We start from the raw sequence: 21484 nt of genomic DNA on the forward strand, positions 1-21484 counted from the left end.
AGATCATGCAGTTTTTCCATGACTCAAAAGCCATTGTTTGTTGCAGAGCTATGGAAACAGAAGGGTTTACGAGGTACTAAACTGCCTTCCTTCCCAGAATTACCTTGGTAGGAAGGCTTTTTTACATTTTTTTTCTCTTTGCATCCATTTTTTGTTATTTCAGTAATTGCTCTACCTGGACCCTGGAGATAGTTAGGCTCCTGGCTGAATCGATTCTTTTCACACTTCAGTTTGAAAAGAGGCATGCCATAAAACACATCTACCCTGACTTTTTTCTTCACTGCCATTTTATTTGGTAACTATTTGGCCTTAGCAACCCCTACTGACTGATAAGTGTGAGCTACAAGAAAGCCATGTAACTATAATTCTAAGTGGATATGGTTACTTATGGCATGAAATTCAGCAAATGCATCTGCTGCTAGGAATATTTGACTTCTAAAATTTCCAGGAAAAAAAAATGCCCTCTTAACACCGAGGGTTCATTTTTTGGTTAAGAATCTTTTATGATCATCTCTTAGATGATAACTGATGCGCTGCTTAATTATTGTTGTCATTCTGATTGCCAGCATACTGTTGCAGTGATGTTGAGAGAGGAGTGCTCAGATAAAAGTAAGAAAGAGCTGTCACCAGTAAATTTCTGTTCTATACCAAGCACCTTACTTACGTAAGGTGATTAATCCTCATGATTTAATCATTGTGGTCAAACCTGTGTTTTAACAGGTGAAGAAATGGAGGCATCACCACATTTGATCACATGTCCAGTGGCTCACAGCTGGGGATAAAGGGCTTGGAATTGGACCTGGCTTTGACTGACTCCAAGATCCATGTTCTTTGTGACTTTACATGCCATTAGAGGTCCCTGTGGCAGAAATCTGTATTTTTTTTAAAAAGCAGATTTAGAACATTCTTTAAGCTTTTCTCGGTACCTCTGAGCTATGAATGAAAATTTCAAGTTGCTTAAAGATGAAAAAGTGAGTACTTAGGGACTATAAGAATTTGTGAGAAAGTTTGTCTCTGCATCAGTTGATTCTATGTTCAACATTTTTAGTGTGCATGCCATTTCACTTTTAGTGACTTGTCTGCCTTCTCCCTCACCAGGAACTACCACTTCTAGTTTTTGGAGATAAATCACCCTGTGTGTTATGACTAGGTGCAAAGTAAGAGTTAATAGATTCCAAGTGAGGAAAATTGAGGTCTAACATATGAACACTAGGACAGCTATGCTTGTCACTCAAGAATTTGCCTCCTCTTAGTTCTTCAGCTGCATTTCAGATCGCTGGTTGCAAGGAAAGTGACTTTGAGTTAAGACTATTTTACTATGATCACTATGACTGCTGTCATTACATTTATAATAACCCTTCTTGTATCTTTTCAAATATTGAGATGCCACCTGATACCCTTTAAAGGACTGTTGGTTTGCAAAAACCAAAAAAGCTTTGTCACCTGGTACAGTCATTTATGGGGTGCTCCACTGGAAGAACACCCAAAATAGTAATGGGACTCCATGGTTAGTGATAAGTTTTATTAACTTTTACTGGTATTGTACAATTATTAATTCATTGATCTATCAAATATGAATTGAACATCGACTTAATGCCAGGAACTCTTTTAGGGCCTGAAAATATTGTAGCAAATAAAACAAAGTCCCTGCCTTCATGGAACTTACATTCTATCAGAGTTTTCAATATGAATGGCAATTTAAAAATGTAATCACATCCATCATCACATGGGACCTTCAGGAAAACTCTCAGAACTCGGAGGGGCAGGTGTTAATCTTTCCATTTCAAAGATGAAGAGACTTACCTAAATTCTCTCCTTTCCATCTGGCTGGACCCAGGAAGGACTGGACATGGTTAACGTTGTCAGGAGACAGGAAGCGAGTGGGGCTGAGTGTGTGAGGGATCAAGCGTAGGTGTGTGCACACCTGGGGGACTTCACAGCCTGCGGCCCCCAAGCTGAGCTGGATGTGGTTTTAACCTGCTTTGGAACATTTCCATTCTCACTTCCATGTTGTCTTCTCTCTGCCTTCTCATTACCACAGGAATATACAGCAGATACCAAGGAAGGTTCTGCTCCTGGACCCGGAGGGGACTTCCTCCCTCAGCTATGATGTGTGGCATGTGGGGTGGACCTGTGGGCACTTCCTAGGGGGAGCATCTGTCCCCATGTGTGAGGGCATCCCATGACAGCAGAGCAGTGACACATCTGCCTACAAGAAAGGACGTGTTCATCACAAACAGGACCTTACACCTCTGTAGAGACTCTGAGAAAGCATTTACCGCAAGACGCCAATTACACGTGTTCCCCATCCAGGAGCTTTTCCTAAGTGTTCAGATGCCCTTGATTCCCCAGCAGGAGAGGTGCGTTGTCAGGAGTGTGGAGTAGCAGCAGGCTGCCATGGCTGGGACTCCTTGACCTACAGCTCCCCTCCCCTTCCCTCTTGAGGACTCCAGGAAGGACTCTCCCTAGTGGAGAGAGAAGGCCGAGTTCCCTGCCTTCAGGACATTTCCAGGGGCAGAAAGGAGGAGAGAAGCTAAGGTAATCCCAGAGAAACCACCCACGGAAGCCCGCAGTGCCTCACCCGCCTGGACCCACAACCCTTTGATTCTGCCTCCCACCCTCACCCAGGGCACTTCACATTTTCTCCAGGGAATGTTCCAAAATCTCCATACCCTGAAATAAATCATAATTTTTATGGCTCCTCATTATCTCAAATCTCAAATGGGAGTGACTCTGCTACTTGCCTGGGAGGCTGTGAGGACCGAAAAAGGTGCGGTGAGAAAAAGGTACCAAATTCGAGCCGAGCTGCATCTCTGCAGCAGGGAGCTGACCGCGCGGTTCCTCTGTGGGCCGAGGCAGAGTCCAGGCAGCTCCGGGTTCTCACCTTTGTTCTGCACTAACCTCTCTGAATTTGTTTCCTCACCTAAACATGGATGAGGGCACTACTAACAGCTACCACGCAGGGCGGTGGTGTGGACTGAATTAGTGTGCACGGCCACTTAGCACAGGGCCTGGCACATGTTAAGGACTCAAAAAGTTAAAGGTGAAGTGGGGGACTTGCAGATGATGTCAGATCTTTGACTTCAAGCACAGATCATGTGAGGTTAAAAGATCAGACACATTTGTATAGCACACGAGACGTCTGAAAGGACAATCATCTCCACTATTTATGATTATTATAGTTTTCTTGGTGATAAAGGGTATTCATTTCTTTTTAATTCTTCCCCCAACCAATCAAACATTTTTTCTGTGAACATTTGATCATGTCTTAACTTAAAACAAAACACACCAGTTTTCCCTTTAGCAATCCAGAGCAAGGAGCCAGTGATATTATGGCCACTTTAAGAGACTGAGGGCAAAGATGGTTAGTGATACCCACAGGGACACAGGCCAGTGGATCTCAGTCTGTCCCACTTCCTGGCCTGTGGTCTAGCAGATGCATCACCTACCTACCTCCCTTTCATCACCAGCTGCTGCCTAGATCTATCTGATAGGTTCCCTTAGTTGCAAACATTAGTTACTTTAACCCAAAGTCCCTTCTTTTTCACCTATAAAGAGTGCTATAAAGTTGGCCAGTTCAGGAGCTGTGGTGGTGAAACTGACTCGATGATGAAAGCAGTAACGTGTGGAAGGCTTGGTCCTTACTAACCAGAAGTGTGGTGACAAACTGCTACCGAACGGGGGTCCTTAGACACTATTTATAGCAACACTGTAACTCAGTCCCTGAAAAAGAATGTTCTGGAAAGACATCTGACCCGTTGAAGGATGGAAGGATGAATGGATGAATTTTATGTGTGTTTGAAACAATTGGGGATTTGCTCTTGGGATCTAGAAATCAAGGCTAACTAATGATATTCCTATTTAAAAGAGCAAATTCTTCACTAGCGGGCCTCTGGGGGTGGCGTCAGGAGGATTCAGGACTAGGGACGGGGGACTAGGAATCTGCATGGCTGCAGACTGCCGCAAATGCCTGTCTTTTCAGCAATCATTTGGACCTCATTGGTTCTAATTTCTTGAAAAGTGGGAGGGGAGGAAACACCCCAAACCATCTGCTTCATTTTTTTTTTTTTTTTGCGGGAAAGTATATGCAGTTAAGCAGGGCGGGATGGGTGCCATTATTTGCCAAGTCTGAAGCTTTTGGTGCTTCCCCACAACTATTTGAGCTGAATATATTAAATATTGTAATGTTTTGTTACATATCCCAGGGCAAAAAAAAAAATCAGGCTATGATTTATTAGCTTTCTGTTCCTGGATCCTTCCACAGTTGAATCGACTGCGCAGAAGATAGTGGGGGAAATCCAAAGGTAAAGGTTAAACTCTGTTTTATTATGTTTACAGGATTTAAAGGGTAAGGCAGGAAGTGCTTACATAACAGCAAGTGAAAGCGGTGGATTAGTAACCGGAGCGGGACTTAAAAGCGGCCTTAATCCTCCGAATCTCCAGGGGTGAAAGGTCAACCTCTAACACCAGGTTGTGTAAAGAATGGGGAAGGCACAAGCTTCTGTTTCATCGTGGCCCTGCTAATCCACTGAGGAAATGAGCAGCTGGGGGTCCGGGGAGAGGTGCCCGCCTCCTCCCAGGGAAGCCACCTGTGAATTCAGCCCCGAGGCCGTAATTAAAGTCAGCAGGGCCCGTGCAGCGGGTGGGCTGGACAGACACAGCCTGGCTGCGCGATGGAAGATGGGGGCTCCCACAACCTTGGGGGAGTCAACCGTGCCGGGCCCCCTGCCAAAACCTGCGAACAGACCCCAGCTTTTCCCTGGCAGGCTCTTGTCAACCTGAAAAGTGGGCTGGAGGTCCAATGAGTACCACACACACACACACACACACTGATGCACACGCATGCAGCCCATTGGTAACTCTATGAGGGGTTAGTGGACAGTTAGAGCCAGCTGGGGAGAACATGGGCCACAAAGAAATACTAATAAATCAGTTCTTCCTCACTTTTCCCCTTGCTCACTTGCTTTCCTCTGTCGCTCATCCAAAATGGGAAAAGAAAAAAAAAACTTTTCTTACTCATGAATATAAGATTTAAATAGATCCTCTAAAATTATAGTCAGCCTTGTCCCCTAGGGTTTTAAGTACTTTGGGAAGTAATTGCCTGTAATAGATTGAAGTGTGTTTATCTCCCTCCAACCGTCTGTCTATTATATCCATCTAACCGTCTCCTACTTCGTAATTGGATGTGTGCTTAACACATCTTAAGACACAGAAATCACCCCGAAGGCCAATGTGACATCACATGGACATAAGCATTTTTTATGAGAAGATTAGGGACAGCAAAATTCAGAATGCAGATTCCTTTTCTTCTATGTCTGTTTTGGTAGCCATTTCATACCAGGGAATGGAGAGCCAACTTTCTGATCCCTGGTCCCCGGCTTTGCCTGAGGAAGCATATTTCCCCAAGCTCCCCATGAAGCCACAGCGTGTTACATGGACTGTTTAAAGTCCACAACTTAGTAAACATCTTTCTTCCATGCATGGACAAATCGGAACTTTGGATACAATCAATTTACAGAAGAAACTTCCAACACATTTCAGCACAAAGCTAAAAAAGCTTTCAGAGTAGCCGTTCCATATTTATTCTGAGCTGGCCTTTATTAAATCACTGGTGAAAAACACGGAGATTCGTCTCAGCTGTAGTTTCATCATCTTAAACCAGCAGAGGCATTTATCTTATGAAATTGCAGAAGTCGGGTGCTGTGCAGACTGATGGCTTGGAGGTGCTCTTGGCATTAGTATCTGATTGTCTCGCCTAAGGTGTTTATGACGCATACAGCTGCTAATAGCTTAGGCTGTTCATTTTTTACAGAATTTGTGGTTTAAGCATTATGCTTAGAATATCTAAAATATTTCTTCCCTTCTTTTAAAAAATGGTATCAAACTGTTTAATACGAAACGTGCAAAGTGCTTAGTTGCATATATTTGAATCTCTGCCACCTTTCTTTCTTTCTTTTTTTTTTAAATTCAGAACCCTCAACTCTTTCCTTGGTGTTTCAGAGCCTGACTCATTCCCACCGACTATTTTCTTCATGAAGAGTCAAAACTAATAACCTAACTGCATTTGGAAAATGAGGGGGAAGTTTGAGTATTTGCTTCCCTTGGGATATGGGTTGAAAAAATAGATCCAACATGGGATTCAGGTACTGGTCATGAGGATGGAGCCTCAGTCAGTTTGGTACTTCAGGGAGACCCTGAAGATCACAACCTTATTCAAACACCCAGTGTGTCGGAATCACAGGGGGAAAAAAAAAACCCGCCTCATTATTACTCCCTAAGGGTCAAATTGTGCTTCTTGGCACAACCATTCGGCCGGTCGAATTTGATGCTAAAATGATTCTTCAGCATAACTTACGATGCCCCTCACCCCTACTACGGCGTTACTTTTGTGCTGGAAAGGAGGGATGGAGGTCTTTAAGCACTTGAAGTCAAAACCAAAGCTGAAACTGGAAACTCCAGTCACAAGGGAACTTGTTTGGGAGGGAACTCAGCTGAAGAAGCTGAGGAAAGGAACTGGTTATGATCAGTGAGCACAGGGTCAAATGCCAAGACACGATGATTCATTTAAGAAGAAACAATTTGAAAGTTATGGTCCCCAAACTAACTCACAGTCAGAGGGGATGAGGCACTTGAAAAGGAAGTGGTGTTCAGTGTATCCAGGGGGCAGAAGCTGTGGGACAGTTTGAGACACCGGCTGGCAAACTGGACCAGGGTGTCTGCGACTACCTGTTGAAAAGGATCAGACAGGACTTGCATGCACATGGGGAATGTGAAGGAGAGATTCTCTCTTTCTAATTAGCAACCTTTCAAATTTCTTTTCTCATCTCCAGGTTTGAAGTCTGATGTTAAAACGAGGGATAGCCAGAAGGGAGAGAATCTGCCTGTTTTCATTTTGCCTAAAACGGGCTTGAAGAGAAAACAACTTCGTCCTGTTCAGTTCCCAATTTGAGCAAACTCTGCGAGAGCACACGCAGAGAACAATCTCTTGGGACTGAGAACTTTCTACTCACATTTTGAGGCTGCCACAAAAGCAAGGAACGAGTCAGACAGAGTGGATACCTAGACTCCAAGGAAATAAGACCGACTACAGTCCCTCACCTCCCAGAGGAGCCAGGCATTTTGTTCAAAGCCATAGAGGTCGATGCTTACGCGCACGTGATCAAGGCACTAGAACAGCCCATTTTCTAGGGCTGAAGGCCACATGTAACTTCTCTCTCTCACAAAGGACGAAAAAGCAGAAGTTAGGGAACAACACTGTTGTCCTGGGTCACGCAGGGCTGGGGGGCACTCGGGCCCCAGGGCCAGCTCTGCCCCTTGCGGGCTGTGTGAACTTGGCTGAGCACTTCACCCTGCTGAGCTCTGTCTGGGAGACGAGGGTGCTGGTGGACTCTCTGAAGGGTTGCTGGGGGGCTGAATGGGATGCTGTGTGGCAAGCACTAACACAGGGTCAAGTGCGAAGTAAGCCCTCTGTCAGGACAGTACTTACTGCCAATTAGCCTGGCAGGCCAGGCACGGTGGCCCAGCTAATTCTCTTGCTAAGGATCAGCTTTAGTGACCCAGGAGAAGTCTCTGAGAACAAGAGTCCCACATTTAGGGGAATGTCATGCCGCCTCTTCACAGAGGCCAACCCAGAACCACAGGCAATGCTCCCCCCAGATACCCACGAAGTTCACGTCCTTCCACTTAGAGTCCTTGCTGCTGCCGGTCCCTTTCAGAATGGTTGTCCTTGCCTGGGGCCACACGGGCATCTCTGTGGTGCAACCTGAAGGGAGTCGGGGTGGGCAGAGCTAAAGTTGGGGTGCAGGGAGAGCCGACGACTTCCCAAAACTTTAGCAAGCCCAGGTGCTGGCATAATGAGCTTATTTTGGAAAAGAAATCTGGGGGGGGGGGACACAAATATGATTCTCATTTTCTTAAAGCAGTTTCCTTCTTTCAAAATAACAAATTATATAAAACCATGCAACACACCTAGGAAAGAAAGGTGTATCCTTAGATCCTTTTCCATAAGAACACAATGCATGGAGGTATGACTTCACTCAGGATGCTGAGAGCTACTGGTTAGCTATAACCAATGTCCAGTTTCTCCAAAACTGGAAAAAACTGAAAAAAAAAATTCTTTAAGTTAAACTTTGTCTTTTAAAAACGTTTTATTGAAGTACAGTTGATTTACAATGTTGTTTTAGTTTCAGGTTTACAGCAAAGCGATTCAGTTATACATATACACGTATATATTCTTTTTCAGATTCTTTTCCATTATAGGTTATTACAAGATATTGAATATAGTTCCCCACGCTATGCAGTAGGACCTTGTTGTTTATTTTATACACCGAAGTGTGAATCTGCTAATCCCAAACTCCTAATTTATCCCTCCCCTCCACCCCTTTCCTCTTTGGTAACCACAGTTTGTTTCCTATATCTGTGAATCTATTTCCAGTTTGTAAATAAGTTCACTTGTATCATTTTTTTTTAAGATTCAACATATAAGTAATAGCATGTGACATTGTCAACTTATGTAATGTACTTACAAATGTAAATTGATGCAGCCATTATGGAGAACAGTATGGAGGTTCCTTAAAAAAAAACTAAAAATAGAGTTACCATATGATCTAGCAATCCCAATCCTAGGCATATATCCAGAGAAAATTCTAACTTGAAAAGATATATGCATCCTGATGTTCATAGCAGCACTATTTACAATAGCCAATACATGGAAGCAACCTAAATGTCCATTGACAGATGACTGGATAAAGAAGATGTGGTATATTATACACAACGGAATACTACTCAGCCATAAAAAAGAATGAAATAATGCCATTTGCAGCAACATGGATGGACCTAGAGATCATCATATTAAGTGAAATAAGTCAGACAGAGAAAGACAAATATCATATCACTTATATGTGTAATCTGAACTTAGTCTTAACACAGGAAATAAGCACTTTCTTCTAATATGTGTGACCATGGCACCAATCATCTCTGTATCAGCCCAGTTTCTTTTTCTTTACAGAGAGATTCAGGACAAAACTAAAGTATTTTCAAAGCAGACAACTCTAACCCCAAAGCCTTGCTTTCAAACTGCTGGTGGAAATGATTGTGAAAATCTAAAGAAAGAGTGGATGACTTGAACTCCTTTTATGGGAATTGAGCTACATGATCATAGACAATTCTGGCATTCGCATCTTCGCGTTGCTGGTCAGTGATTAAAAAAACCTTTCACTGTGTCATTCTCTTGTTATGAGTAACATTCTTCTGGTTAAACAGATAATAATAAAAAGAAGGCACTTTTTGCAATCCTTTGTGTGGCTGGGATCATTTAACCATCACACGGCCCTCTGGGGTAGGTGCCACCACTGAGTTCATCTCGAGCAGGACTTTGCCATTCTTTGGGGACACTGGAGAAGCAACTAGGTTTACACCCCCTAGGCTGGGGGTCTAGTCCAGAGCCCTGGGTCACTAATGATGGGTGACTTTGACAAGCTATTTGAGCCCCTTAACTTTAATTTCCTCATCAGGTAAATGAAGGACGGGAAGTCTATGGCTTCTACTGTCCTTCTGAATTATGGATAGTTGTCAATTTCATAGAGCCCAGGAGCCAAGGCCTTTGAAAGAGACAGTGTCGTTTCTCTGATGAAGTCACGTCTTAGATGCCAAGCTTGGGTATCTTATCTGTTGACGATGTGTGGCTCCAATAAGTTTGGGGAGGGGGGTGTCTTTGCAAGCTAGTTGTATCTGAGAGAAAGCAAGAAAAAAAAAAAGCTTAAGCTTGGAAAAGTCTTGTTTGCCGATTCCGATTTGATCACACGTTACCTCAAGTTGTGTCAAGGAAATATCAAAGTCAGATTAATTCACTCACATTTCAAAGTGTGCGTGTGTTTGTGTGTGTGTGTGTATGTGTGTGGAGGGGCAGGGAGTCATTTTTCTTTCGAAGTTGGAGCAAATGATACATATCTGATCCTTTATCAAAGTGGTATCTGGATGGTTGCTGCAGTCTTTTATTTTTACTCTTTCAACATGTTTTTCTCTTAAGCTATTAAAAAATAAGGTAGTTAATGTTTGTAATGGCCTAGGAAGAAAATTATATCCAAGACGCTTTATAGCTCGTAAAGTGTGTCATCCTCTCCTGTACCACACCCTAATAGTGAGGACAATAATTTACTCATAAAGATTGATAGCTGGCATTTGCATGGGAGTTATTCAGCTATTGCATGAGAATTAAAATAAAATTATCTTCTCACCAAAGGATTTAGTGATCACCCCAGGCTAAGGCTGAGGTAGCATTCAGAGGAATCTGGGTTCTGAGGATCTTTATTTCTCCATGAAATTAGTGACTTGTCTGCACATTAAATAAATTACACACAAACTTAAATACCTATTTTCAAAACACGGCCCTGCCCAGCCCGGTCTAAAAATAGCTCTTTCCTTTCAAAAATCGGCCCATTTTGACCACTTTTGGCTTTTGTCATAGTCAGAAACATTTTTCCAAAGACCTGATGGTCTGTTTTCCAGCCGGCAAACTACCCAGGGAGATGGTGATTTCAGCTACAGCCCCTGGGGCTGGACAACTCATACATCAGCCAGAGAGGAAGAGTGAGGGGGAGATGGAGGGGAGGGTGTGTGTGTGTGTGTGTAAATTACATGGATATGCACATACGTGATGAATCATACTCAAAGGGTATAGAGATTCACACATGCCCCCAAGTATTACGTATGCAGAACATGTTCAATATCTTATGAATTCTCAAAATCAGGAAAAAGAAGGAATACTTTTGCATGTTGCGCTGTAGGTCATAAATACAAACTCCAGAAGTCATTGCTTATTTCTGAAAAATACTTTAATCAATGCAGATATATTGTACAATTTAAATTTACAATTTCATTGTTTTGCCATGGTAAAATTGCCTATGGTCATAGAAATTTTTAAAATCCTGAAACATAGAACAAAGAGAGGAGGGGAAAAAAATCATTCCCTAAACAAGGGATCTAAAGAAAGCCACTAGTAACAGTTTGTTGTGTTTGCTTCCGGTGTTTGCACATAGCTTTAATAGTTATGATCTTAGGGTCTATGCTATTTTCTGTTGTCATATTTTTTTACTAAAAATAAAACAAAATCATCCTACATTGTTACAAGTTCTTTATAAACCTAGTTTTAAATGACTACAAATAATTACTTTGAATGGAATATCATTTTACACAGCCATCTTTTCACCATTGGGTTTATCATTTGTTCCCAATATTTTGCCATCAAAACTTTTGCTCATAGTATTTTTGTTTCTGTTTCTGTCTATCTAAACATCTTACTTTTCCTTCCCCAGAAATCCACATCATTTCCCTGATCCTCCTCGTGATAATTTCCATTTCATTCATGTAAACCATGTTGTTTTGGGGGTGGCCCCCAGGACCCTGGCCAGGCATGGTATACCCAGCAGTCGATAAAAAAGCCTGCATCCCTCGGGATGTGTTGGACCTCATTCACAACTTTCCTGAGGGCGACCTCAGTGCTTCTGGAATCACTTTGCTGATAAACCATGTGCTGCACCCTCTCCCTTAGGCTCTACCTCACTGCTAGCCCCTGGGGTCAGACGGTCGCATGCTCTGTTACACGTTGCCTGAGGCTTTGCAAGCTGTAAGCACCTGGCATAGCAAGTGTAAACAGAGCCTCATTCCCATTAATGCAAACCACCCTCCCCCATCCTCTGGTCTCCAGCTTGACATTTGTTCCTTCCGATCCACGTTTACTGAGCACCTATTACATCACAGGATCTGGGATGGACGTTGTAAAAACAACGAAGCCTTATTTAACAATATCCCTGCCCTAATCCATCATCTAGGAGGGAGCATAAACCAGGTTCAAAGGCCACTTTAATATGAGAAAGAATTTGTCGAGCAACAATGATAATAAAATAATAGATACCATTTCTTAGAGGCCTGCTGTGCTCTGTCAAAGTGTAACATGCCTTACACAGCTCCAACGGGGGGACAGTCATCATTCGATATTCTAGGTGGCAAAACCGAGACCCAGGACTCTCAGAAGCAGCCCACACAAGGGCACCACAGAGGGAAGAAAAGTCATCTACAACTGAGGGGACTGAATAAGATTCCAAGGGGTCAACACGACCTGGCTGGGAACTTGGAGGCTTCCCAGTTTTGAGGCCCTTGGAAATAGAAGGAAAGGGCATCTCACGTAGAAGAAATCTTGTGAGCAAAGTCTTGGAGTCAGAAACCTGGTGGTTCTTTCAGAAATGGTGACCACACATGAAATGAACTAATGTATCAGCAGATACTCTCAGAGGTAGGTTTTGGGGGACTGGGGAGGGGGCCACCAGGGGCATTTGAGCACCGACTATAAACCAGAGACTTTGCCTCCCTGTTATTTCATTTAGGCCCCCAAGCCCCCATGAAGTCACTATTATTATCCCCATTTTAAGGATAAAGAAACTGAGGCTGCTAGTAAGTGGCCAACTCCAAATACGAGCATCATCCTACCTGACAGTAGAGCCAGGAGGTTAAGAACAGGTCTGAGTCCCATCCTTCTGCTTGGTGATGGTGAGACCCTTTATTTAACTTTCAGTTACTTAATGTCCTTGTGCCTCAGTCTCCTCATCTATGAAATGGCCATGACAGTGGCACTTTCCAAGGGGGATGTTGGAAAGAGGAATGAGTGAACACATTAAAGTCTGTGCTCTAGTGAACTGATGATCCCTCCTGTGCATACTATGTCTCTCACCTGTTTCTCCATCCATCATGTCTTCTGTTCCACGAAGAGGGTCCTTTCTTGACTGCAGTCTGGCCATCTCTTCCCTTCTCTGTCTGCCCACGGCACCACCCTCCCAGCCAGGGTCAAACACTTAGATTTTTCAAACTCTATTTTTTGCTCTCTTGACTTATTCTTGGGTGCACCCAATATTTCGAACTTTTCTCCCTTCAGCACTTTTGAGCTCCTGGAAAGCAGTAGAAAGTCAATTATTTTCCCAATACCCCATAATATACTACCACTCCAGCCCCATAAGACACAGGTACCAGGCACACATTCACGCTGCTTGACGATCATCCGTTTCCCAGGGTCTCTGGGGTTAGAGGGATGTCAGAGGGTTTGCCGCGTGAGGAAGTGGAAAGTCCTTGTATCATTTTTCAGGTCTCAAGCCTTAAGACGGTCCATGGATGGGCTGGCTGGTGGGAAGCTGGCTGAGAGGCTGGGTGTTCTGGGACCAGTTAGGGAAGGTAGGAGTTGGACTCAGATCTCCTGGGGAAGATGGTGTCAACATCAAAGGCTCCTCAGAGAGATAGGTGATGACAAAGCAAGCTCCTGCTCCAGGCTGCACTGCTGGCACCAGGTGGCTGCTACCCAGGCTGGGAGAGGTGGAAACAGCCCCAGGTAGAGGCAGGCTGCATGCCTCTGAAGTGGGCCTTCTGCCAAACAAGGACTCCGTCAGCTCCTGGCTGCACTGCACACCTCCAGCTGCAGGCGTTTCCAGCCTCAGTTATGGGGAATCCATGCTCATTGTTGCTGATTTTATTAATGTCTTCTCTCCCTTCATGCTCATCGGATGCTTGCATTTTTAATATTTGTGTGGATGTTTATTTCATTTCAATTTACTTACCAATTCTATTTTTCTGATTTTTAAATTTGCTTTTTGACTTTATCTCCTTGCCTTCTACCTGCTTTTGTTGAGGGTGGTCGTGTGCAGGTTTTTTGTTTGTTTCTAATTTTGCTATTTTGAATTCCTTCAATTGCTTTTTTTTTCATCATTAATAATAATTTAAAAGTACAATATTTGTATAGTACCTACTATATGTCACATTTTTAAATAGCAATTTGCACATATTAACCTATTTAATTCTCACAACTATATGATGTAGATATCTTTGTCATTCCTATTTCCCAGATGAGTAAATTAAGGCACAGAGTGGTTAAGGAACTTGACAAAGTCATGGAACCAGCAAAGGGCCAGGTTTGAACTACAGATGATCTGCCTCTCAAATTCACCCTTACATCATTCCCCATGGCCCCAATCCATATAGCAATAGCCAACGTGACGTGTGTGCTTACTGTGTGCCTGGCCCTTGCTAAGTGCTTTATGTTTGTTGTCTGACTTAATCCTAGTAGAGAATGTTATCATTCTGGTTTCCTGATGAGGAAACTAAGGCTAGAAAGATTCAAATCCTGCCTCTGCTTCTCAGCAGCAGACTTGGGGTTTGAATCCAGATGTGCAGACTCCAGAGGGTGCACTGGTAACTATCCTGCAGACTGTCTTCATTTTCTTCATGTCTTTTAAAAACAGCACAGGCTTTAAAACTATGGACTTACTTGGCTCATCTTAAAGGAGAACTGTAAAATTTCAAAGGGAAAACAACAAAAGCTAAATTCTCTCTAACATCGATAATACAATAGGATCTTGGCACACAGTTTTGGTAGGAAAATCAAAGCAAGGACCGCAGGCTGCCTGCATCCCTGCTAGGTTAGGGCTGGCGGTACGCTCCCAAAGACAGCTTACGCTTCCCAGCCTCTGGTTCACGCAGACTTGGAACTTTACCCACAAGCTTTGAGCTTTTATTGAATTTTAATGGCTCTCTTCTGTTTGGATGCCTGTGCCCAGAGACCTCCAGGTCATAGGTGTATGTCTTGTAAATCAAACGATGAAGAAATAATGATTGGTAAGCACCCGGCTCACCCCTGGAGAGCTTGCAGGAGCTCATCAGCTCCCTAGTTCGGGCATCTCGTCGTAGAGGGATGGGTTAATGAATAACTCGATTGGATCTGGAGGATGTGTAGCTTGAAGGCTCTCCTGGCTAAGTCATGGAACAACTCTAAGTGTGACACTGGGCAATGACACAGAAGTAGCCTTCCTGCCCCTGCCCCTGCCCCTCCCCCAACTATAAGGAAAGGAAAAACAAATCTGTAAAGGGAAATGAAAAGCAAAGGAGAACTAGCATTTCTTGATCACCAACTGAGGATATACATTATTTCAGTGGCGATCTGCTGCAGAGCTAAGAGGAAAATGTTCCTATTCCCATTTCACAGTTGAAGGTACTGAGACTTGGAAAAGTGAAGCAGGGTCGTCAGCCAGCAAGAGGTAGCAGCTACATTGACACTGACCTCCATTCAAGTCGAGCGCTATCTGGCCATGCAGCCCCCCTGGGAAGACGCAGCATGGGGCGTCATCACTCAGGGAGGACCGGCCTGGGGCAGGCCAGCTGCACGCAAGCAAGGGAGACTTCAACTCTGCACTGGTGGCCAAAGAAAGGGTGTCCAGGAGGCTGGCAGATGTAAGAGATTGAAGCCATGACTGGGTCCAGTTAAAACCACTGGAGCGATTCTCCATTTGCGCTGGGACCTGAGCTAGAGGTTAGGGATGTGGAGGGTGGCGCAGAAGCGCGGAAGGAAACCTAAGAGAATGAGACCCTGAGCTGTGCTGCCAGGAGGGGGAGGTGGGGCAAGGGAGTGGTCATGAGCTTGGGTGCACGTGGTGTTACAGAACCTGGACAATGGCTCTGAGCCCTACGTACTGCTGTCATCACATTGTGTCTTAAGTAAAACGAACCTGATTTTTAAAAGCCAAGACAATTTAGAAAAATCAAGAAATAACTTTCAATCTCACAGCCCCAGGTAGCACCAGTTGACATAGGGGAAAAATGCAAAGCACTATGTGGGCATGTTTAGGAAATTTAAAGCATGGAGAAAGGCAGGAAACGGAAGGTCACCTGCCCCGTCTTCTGACTCTAAATGGTCACACAATTGCCAGATGTTGTTCTTACAAAAAAAAGCATGGATTTACCAGTATCCAAATATCATCTCTCTCTCTCTCTCTGTTTATATACACATATATAAAACATTTTTTGACATAATATACTGTCATATTATACATATATAAAATATTTATTTCCACAAGGGACTATAATACAGCATTCATCTCCGTTTGATGTTTTCACTCTAATCACACTTCTCTGTAGATCTTTCCACATAAGCATGAACCTCACAGCTCACTCTTTTCATTACTTGCATGATACATACAGCTATCCCATGAAAGTTTTCATGAGTTCCCTACTGATGAGCACTTTGTTTCCACTTTCCTCCCTCCCCAAATTACAAACAATACTATAGTGAATAACCTTGTACATCTTTTTTTTGGCAAGTGTTTACAAGAATATACATGTATTCAAAAGATAAATCCCTACAAGTGATCTGAGCTGTCAAAGGGAGCAAGCATGCAGATGTTACCAAATTGTCTTTTAGAAAGATTATTCCAACATGAATCCCCATCAATGGCATATAAAACCAACTTCTCCACAGATCATCGGATCTTTCAATTTTGGACCATCTGATAAGTTATCAAAATTACTGTTGCTCTTAATAAATTATAAGAGAAATCATTCATTCTTTATCTACTGGTGGCCTATTCACAAGCCTCATACATTTTTTGATTGGATTGTAATTCTTTTTTTGGTATTGATTTTTATGAGCTCTTTGCTAACAATTATTTTTCCTCTTTTTTTGTCTTTTTGCTTCCTGTATGTAATTTTGCTTACACATGCTTTGAGCTTTTACATCATCAACATTGCAATTCTATACTCCTATGATTTCTAAATTATGTATCTGCTTTATAAAAGATTCTTATACTTCTTGTTTTCTGAAACTTATCGAGCTTTGTGTTTTATATGTTTAAATCTTTGGTCCAACTGTAATATCTTTTTCTAAAAGGAGTAATCCAGCTGATTTTTCTAAGCAATTATCCCAAAGCCATTAAAAAATATAATTTCTCTTTTTCCAACTGATTCTAAATGTTGCTTTATCTTCTATTTAGTACCCACATATATTTGTGTCTCTTTCTGTTCTCTTCATTCTATGATATTGTTTTTTCTTTACTGAAATTGTTTTCATCAGGTCCAAAGTATGTGACTTATTAACCACATAATGCATTTTAATATCTAGTAAAACTGATCTCTTCTCATTCTTCTTTTTAAAAGTTTTGATGTTTCTTTTTCCAGATAAATAACACATAACTTTGTCAAGTTAAAAAAAAACCCCTCTTGATATTTTAATAAGATTGCGGTTTACAGATTAATTTTGAAAAAAAAAAATTGATAGCTTTACAAAGTCGAGGCTTTCTATCCAAGAATTCATTGCATTGTTTATTGGCACATGACTATTTTTGAGACTCAAAGTTTCCTACTTTTAAGACCTGCATGTATGTTAAATTAAGTTTACTTATAAATGCTCTATTTTTGGTTGCGATTACCAGTGGAATTTTTAAACCATTATATTTTCTAACTGATTCTTGTTTCTCCACAGAGAAAGGTGTTAAGCTTCCTATTGAACATCCTATTGAATTTTTTCTCTTTATGTTTATGTTTTTCTCTTTATGTTTCTGTTAATGTTGAATTTTTTTCTAACAGTTTAAAATTAGATTTTCTGGGTCCATAATTATATTATCTAAAAATAACAATTTGTCATTTTCTTTTAAGTATTTGTATCTCTTATTTTTTTCTTTAGTCCAATGATAATTGTTAATGCTTCTAGTAAAGTATTAAATACTATATTAAATACTAATTATAATATCATCTTTGTTTCATTCTTGGCTTTAACGAAAACATTTCTACTAGTCACCACTAAGTATGACACTGACTTGTGATTTGAACACACACACAGAAGTATTTATTTATTCCTGCTTTTCTATGACCTTTATTGTTGTTACCCTCATAATTAGGAATAAATGTTACTTCTTTATCATATCAAGGAATTGATCTAAATATTCCTGTTTTTCCTAAGTGCTTTTTTTTTAATTTCAGGAATAAATATTTGCTTGGTGAAGTTCCTTTTTAATACATGTTGTTATCATTAATTTTTGACATAATAAGTTATGCATTTTATTAGTAGATATTTACATTTTTGGACTCCCTAATACGTTCCAAGGTTGATTCCTAGTTGCTAAAGCATATTACTCTTATTTTCTGTAGTCCTGAATCCTCTCCTACTGCTAACATTTCATCAGCTCACACTTTTATGAATATTCAAACTCATAAATGAGATCTGGCTATAGTTTTTGTTTGTGCACGTGTGAGTATTTGACTGAGGGGGTCTGTGTAAGTTGTCTTGTTGGTGTTGGGTTTATTTTTAATGGTTGTTTGTTTAGTTTCAGGTTCATTAGCCTTTGAATCCCTTAAGGGGGGAAGCTGTGTCTGACTCATGCTGACTCCTTGGCACCTAGCATTGCTTAGCGCTGATATGGCATCCATCCATAGAGCTGAGTTAGTGGCAGTGTTGCCAGATTAAATGGCATATTAGTATAAGCCTGTTCCAAACAGTGTATGGAACATACTGATACTACACAATTATTTGTTGTTTATCTGAAACTCAAGTTTAGAGTGTCTTATACTTGCATTTGCTAAATCGGGCAATTCTAGTTTTTCTAAAGAAAGAATATGGTCTATACCTGCACCAAAATGATAATGAAGGAGATCACAGTCTCACTGATCTCCCAGAGGTGCTCCGAAGAGCCAAGTAACAAAGGTTTCCTAGGGCTGGGAGCCTCTGAGGATGAATCTGGAGGGGCTGTTGGGAATTTTAGCCAACATCTCTGGATATGAGCTATAGGTCTGTCTCGTGGTTGGAGCTCTTGCCTGGCTCTGGAATGTTACTATCATTAAAGAGGGGAAGAAAGTAGACCACGCTGGGTTTATAGCAATGACTAATGCAATAAAATAGAAGAACAAGTAAATGGACATGTTTAGTGAATGAAAGTAGTGATTTTTTAAAAAAATTTCTTTCCCTTTGGCATTTGGCTGAGACACCCAGAATAAAGCACCTAAGCCTTGTCACGCTAATGGAAACAATAAGCAAGCCAACAAAGGCTTAAGTGTAGCTGTGCAGACATCAAGTCATCCTTAATTAGGCCTGGAGAAAACCATTTGCTGGGCGAGCCTTGGGGAGGCCAATGCTGGTGGCTGCCCTGCCCTCACTAGCCCCACCCTGGGGAGATGTGGGGCTGCAGCTCACTTTGCACCCCCTCCAACCCCGCTAACATGTTGTAGGGCCAGTCTGCAGAGGGGAGGGGGTGCATTTGGCTGGTAGATGGGCAGATACCTGTTCCTAGAAGGGATTTCTCAAGAAAGAAACATTTTAGGACGCTCAGGGAAGGGAGAGAAGTAATAATGTCAAAGTTTCCTGCTGTCTGGGGACATTTGGATGTGACAGATAAGTCCTCAATCTCATTTGCTCTGTCTTTTAGTCAGTAAACTCCACATTTCTGAGCCCTTTGTAAGGTGTCCTTTGCCTATTCCTCAGCTTAATCCTTCAGCATTATCCCCTTTGCCGAGAACTCTCTGCTCATGATAAATCTCTCACTTCCCAGGAGTCACCACATTCTCACCTCTAGACCCTTGAGCATGCTGTTTGTTCTGCTTGCAGGGTCTTCCAGCCATTATGGCCTCAACAATGACCATCTCTTCAGAGAGTTGTCCTCAACCCCTCCAGATGGCCTCTGTGCTCCAACAGAAGCCTAGTTGTGCCTGCAATCCAGCATGAACTTTGCATTGCAATTGCTTAGGTACCTGCTCTCCAACTCATCTGTGACCTTGTTAAAGGACCATGCCCTAGTTTGCTTCATGCCCCTGGGCCTAATCCCTGGTGCAGTAGGGCTTCAATACTTACTACACTTTAAAAATTCAAAAAATTGTGCTCTACACTGGAACTTGACACAACATTGTCAAGTGACTATGACTCAATAAAAAATATTTTAAAAGAAACTCTCAAAAAAAAAAAAAAAACAATAAATAATGGTCCAGGCTTTCTCTGAAAGACAAAGAAGGAAAGATATGCAGAGGCTAGAGCCCAGCCCTAAACTGAGTGAGCCAGTCTGAAATGATGGACATTTTACTCCAGTTGTGAGTACCTGGAGTGCGTCCAGCCCTGTGCTGGCTGCCACGTGACATCCCTTGACTATGAACACAATGTCACCCATAGTCCAGTAGGGTGTACTTTAACATGAAAACAACTAAGGTTAGTATTAAGGTAACCTCTTTTTAAAAACTTATAATATCATGAATCAAACCAGTCATCAATCAACAAGACCATATTCAGTTAAATAGCATAGATGTTTTAAAAGAAAGAAGAGTTTATTGGAAGAAAGCAATCCAGGTTTGAAATCCGGCATCTACTAATCATAAATTGTGTGAATTTGGGCAAGTGAAGAACTCACTGAACCTCAGTTTCCTAATATGTAAAAAAAGCATAATAATAAAAGACAAGGATTAAATGAGATTATGCCTATAAAGCACTTAACATAGTACGTGTCACATAGTAACATCCCAAGAAATGACAGCAAGTATTTTTCTACACCATGCTCAACCTTGGGATATTTGTGACTATGCAGATATTTCAATGTTATATAAGCAAAAACATTAGAATATTTATGTTTTTCTGGTAGTTTTTTTTAAACACTTTTTTTATTGAGTTATAGTCATTTTTACAATGTTGTGTCAAATTCCAGTGAAGTAAGCCAGAAGGAGGGAGAAAAATACCATATGAGCTCGCTCATGTGTGGAATTTTAAAAAAAGAAAAGAAAACATAAATACAAACCAAAGACAGACTCACAGACATAGAATACAAACTGGTAGGTTTTTTTTTTAATGAAGGGATACAATATATACTCATGAGCCATGTTCTTTATGATAGTGGAGGTTTGTTTTTAGTACTCACTCCATCCGGATCCTGCAAGTCAATGAGCCCATCCTAGTCTGAGTTCCTAAACTACCAAACCAAGGCATTGTATGTCTGGATGAACATCACCGACAGCCAAGTTCAAGTTCCTGCAGGTTCTGTATGCCTCTTACTTGCTCATCCACTGTCTTTCCTGTTGGTGGGAAGGTGGGGGTAAGAGGATGGAGGCAGGGAGTGTTGGTTTTCTAATGAAGACATAAACTTTGAGCTTCCCAGCACTGCTTGTTCCAAGATGTAGCTGTTCCTCACATTTGTACATTTCCTTCTCATGTTGTGAAAGAAAGGGTCTATTCATCTCTCCTCAGGGCAAACATGAGAGAAGCAGCATACTCTGGGCTTCTAGGTGAGACTTCAGCAGCTCAGTGTTCCTGGGTTCCTGCCATTCCTGGCTCAGGGACATTCTGGGGACTTGCCTCTCTTCTCCATGCTTCCTTGTTTACTTGTCCATCTTCTCCAATGGGCTGTGAGCTCAGTGAGAACAAAGGCTGTATTTTGTCCATCTTTATGTCTAGCACTTAGCATAGTGTGTGACACAGAGACGGCACTCAATGAGTATTTGATAACCCAATGAAAAAAAAGTGAACAGATTAATCAAGTAGTAGACAAATATGATAACATTTCGAGCTTGTTTTTATTATGTTTCTGGGAGATTATTTGCATCTGGGAGCATTTGACCCAGAATTGTCCCCATTCCTGTCTGTAAGACACTTTGGAAGATACCTTTTCTACCAGATTCAGTTTCCTTAAAGCATTCATGGCATTCTTGAAAT

This window comes from Camelus bactrianus, chromosome 5 (genome assembly GCF_048773025.1).
Source record: "Camelus bactrianus isolate YW-2024 breed Bactrian camel chromosome 5, ASM4877302v1, whole genome shotgun sequence".
NCBI classification, from domain to species: Eukaryota; Metazoa; Chordata; class Mammalia; order Artiodactyla; family Camelidae; genus Camelus; species Camelus bactrianus.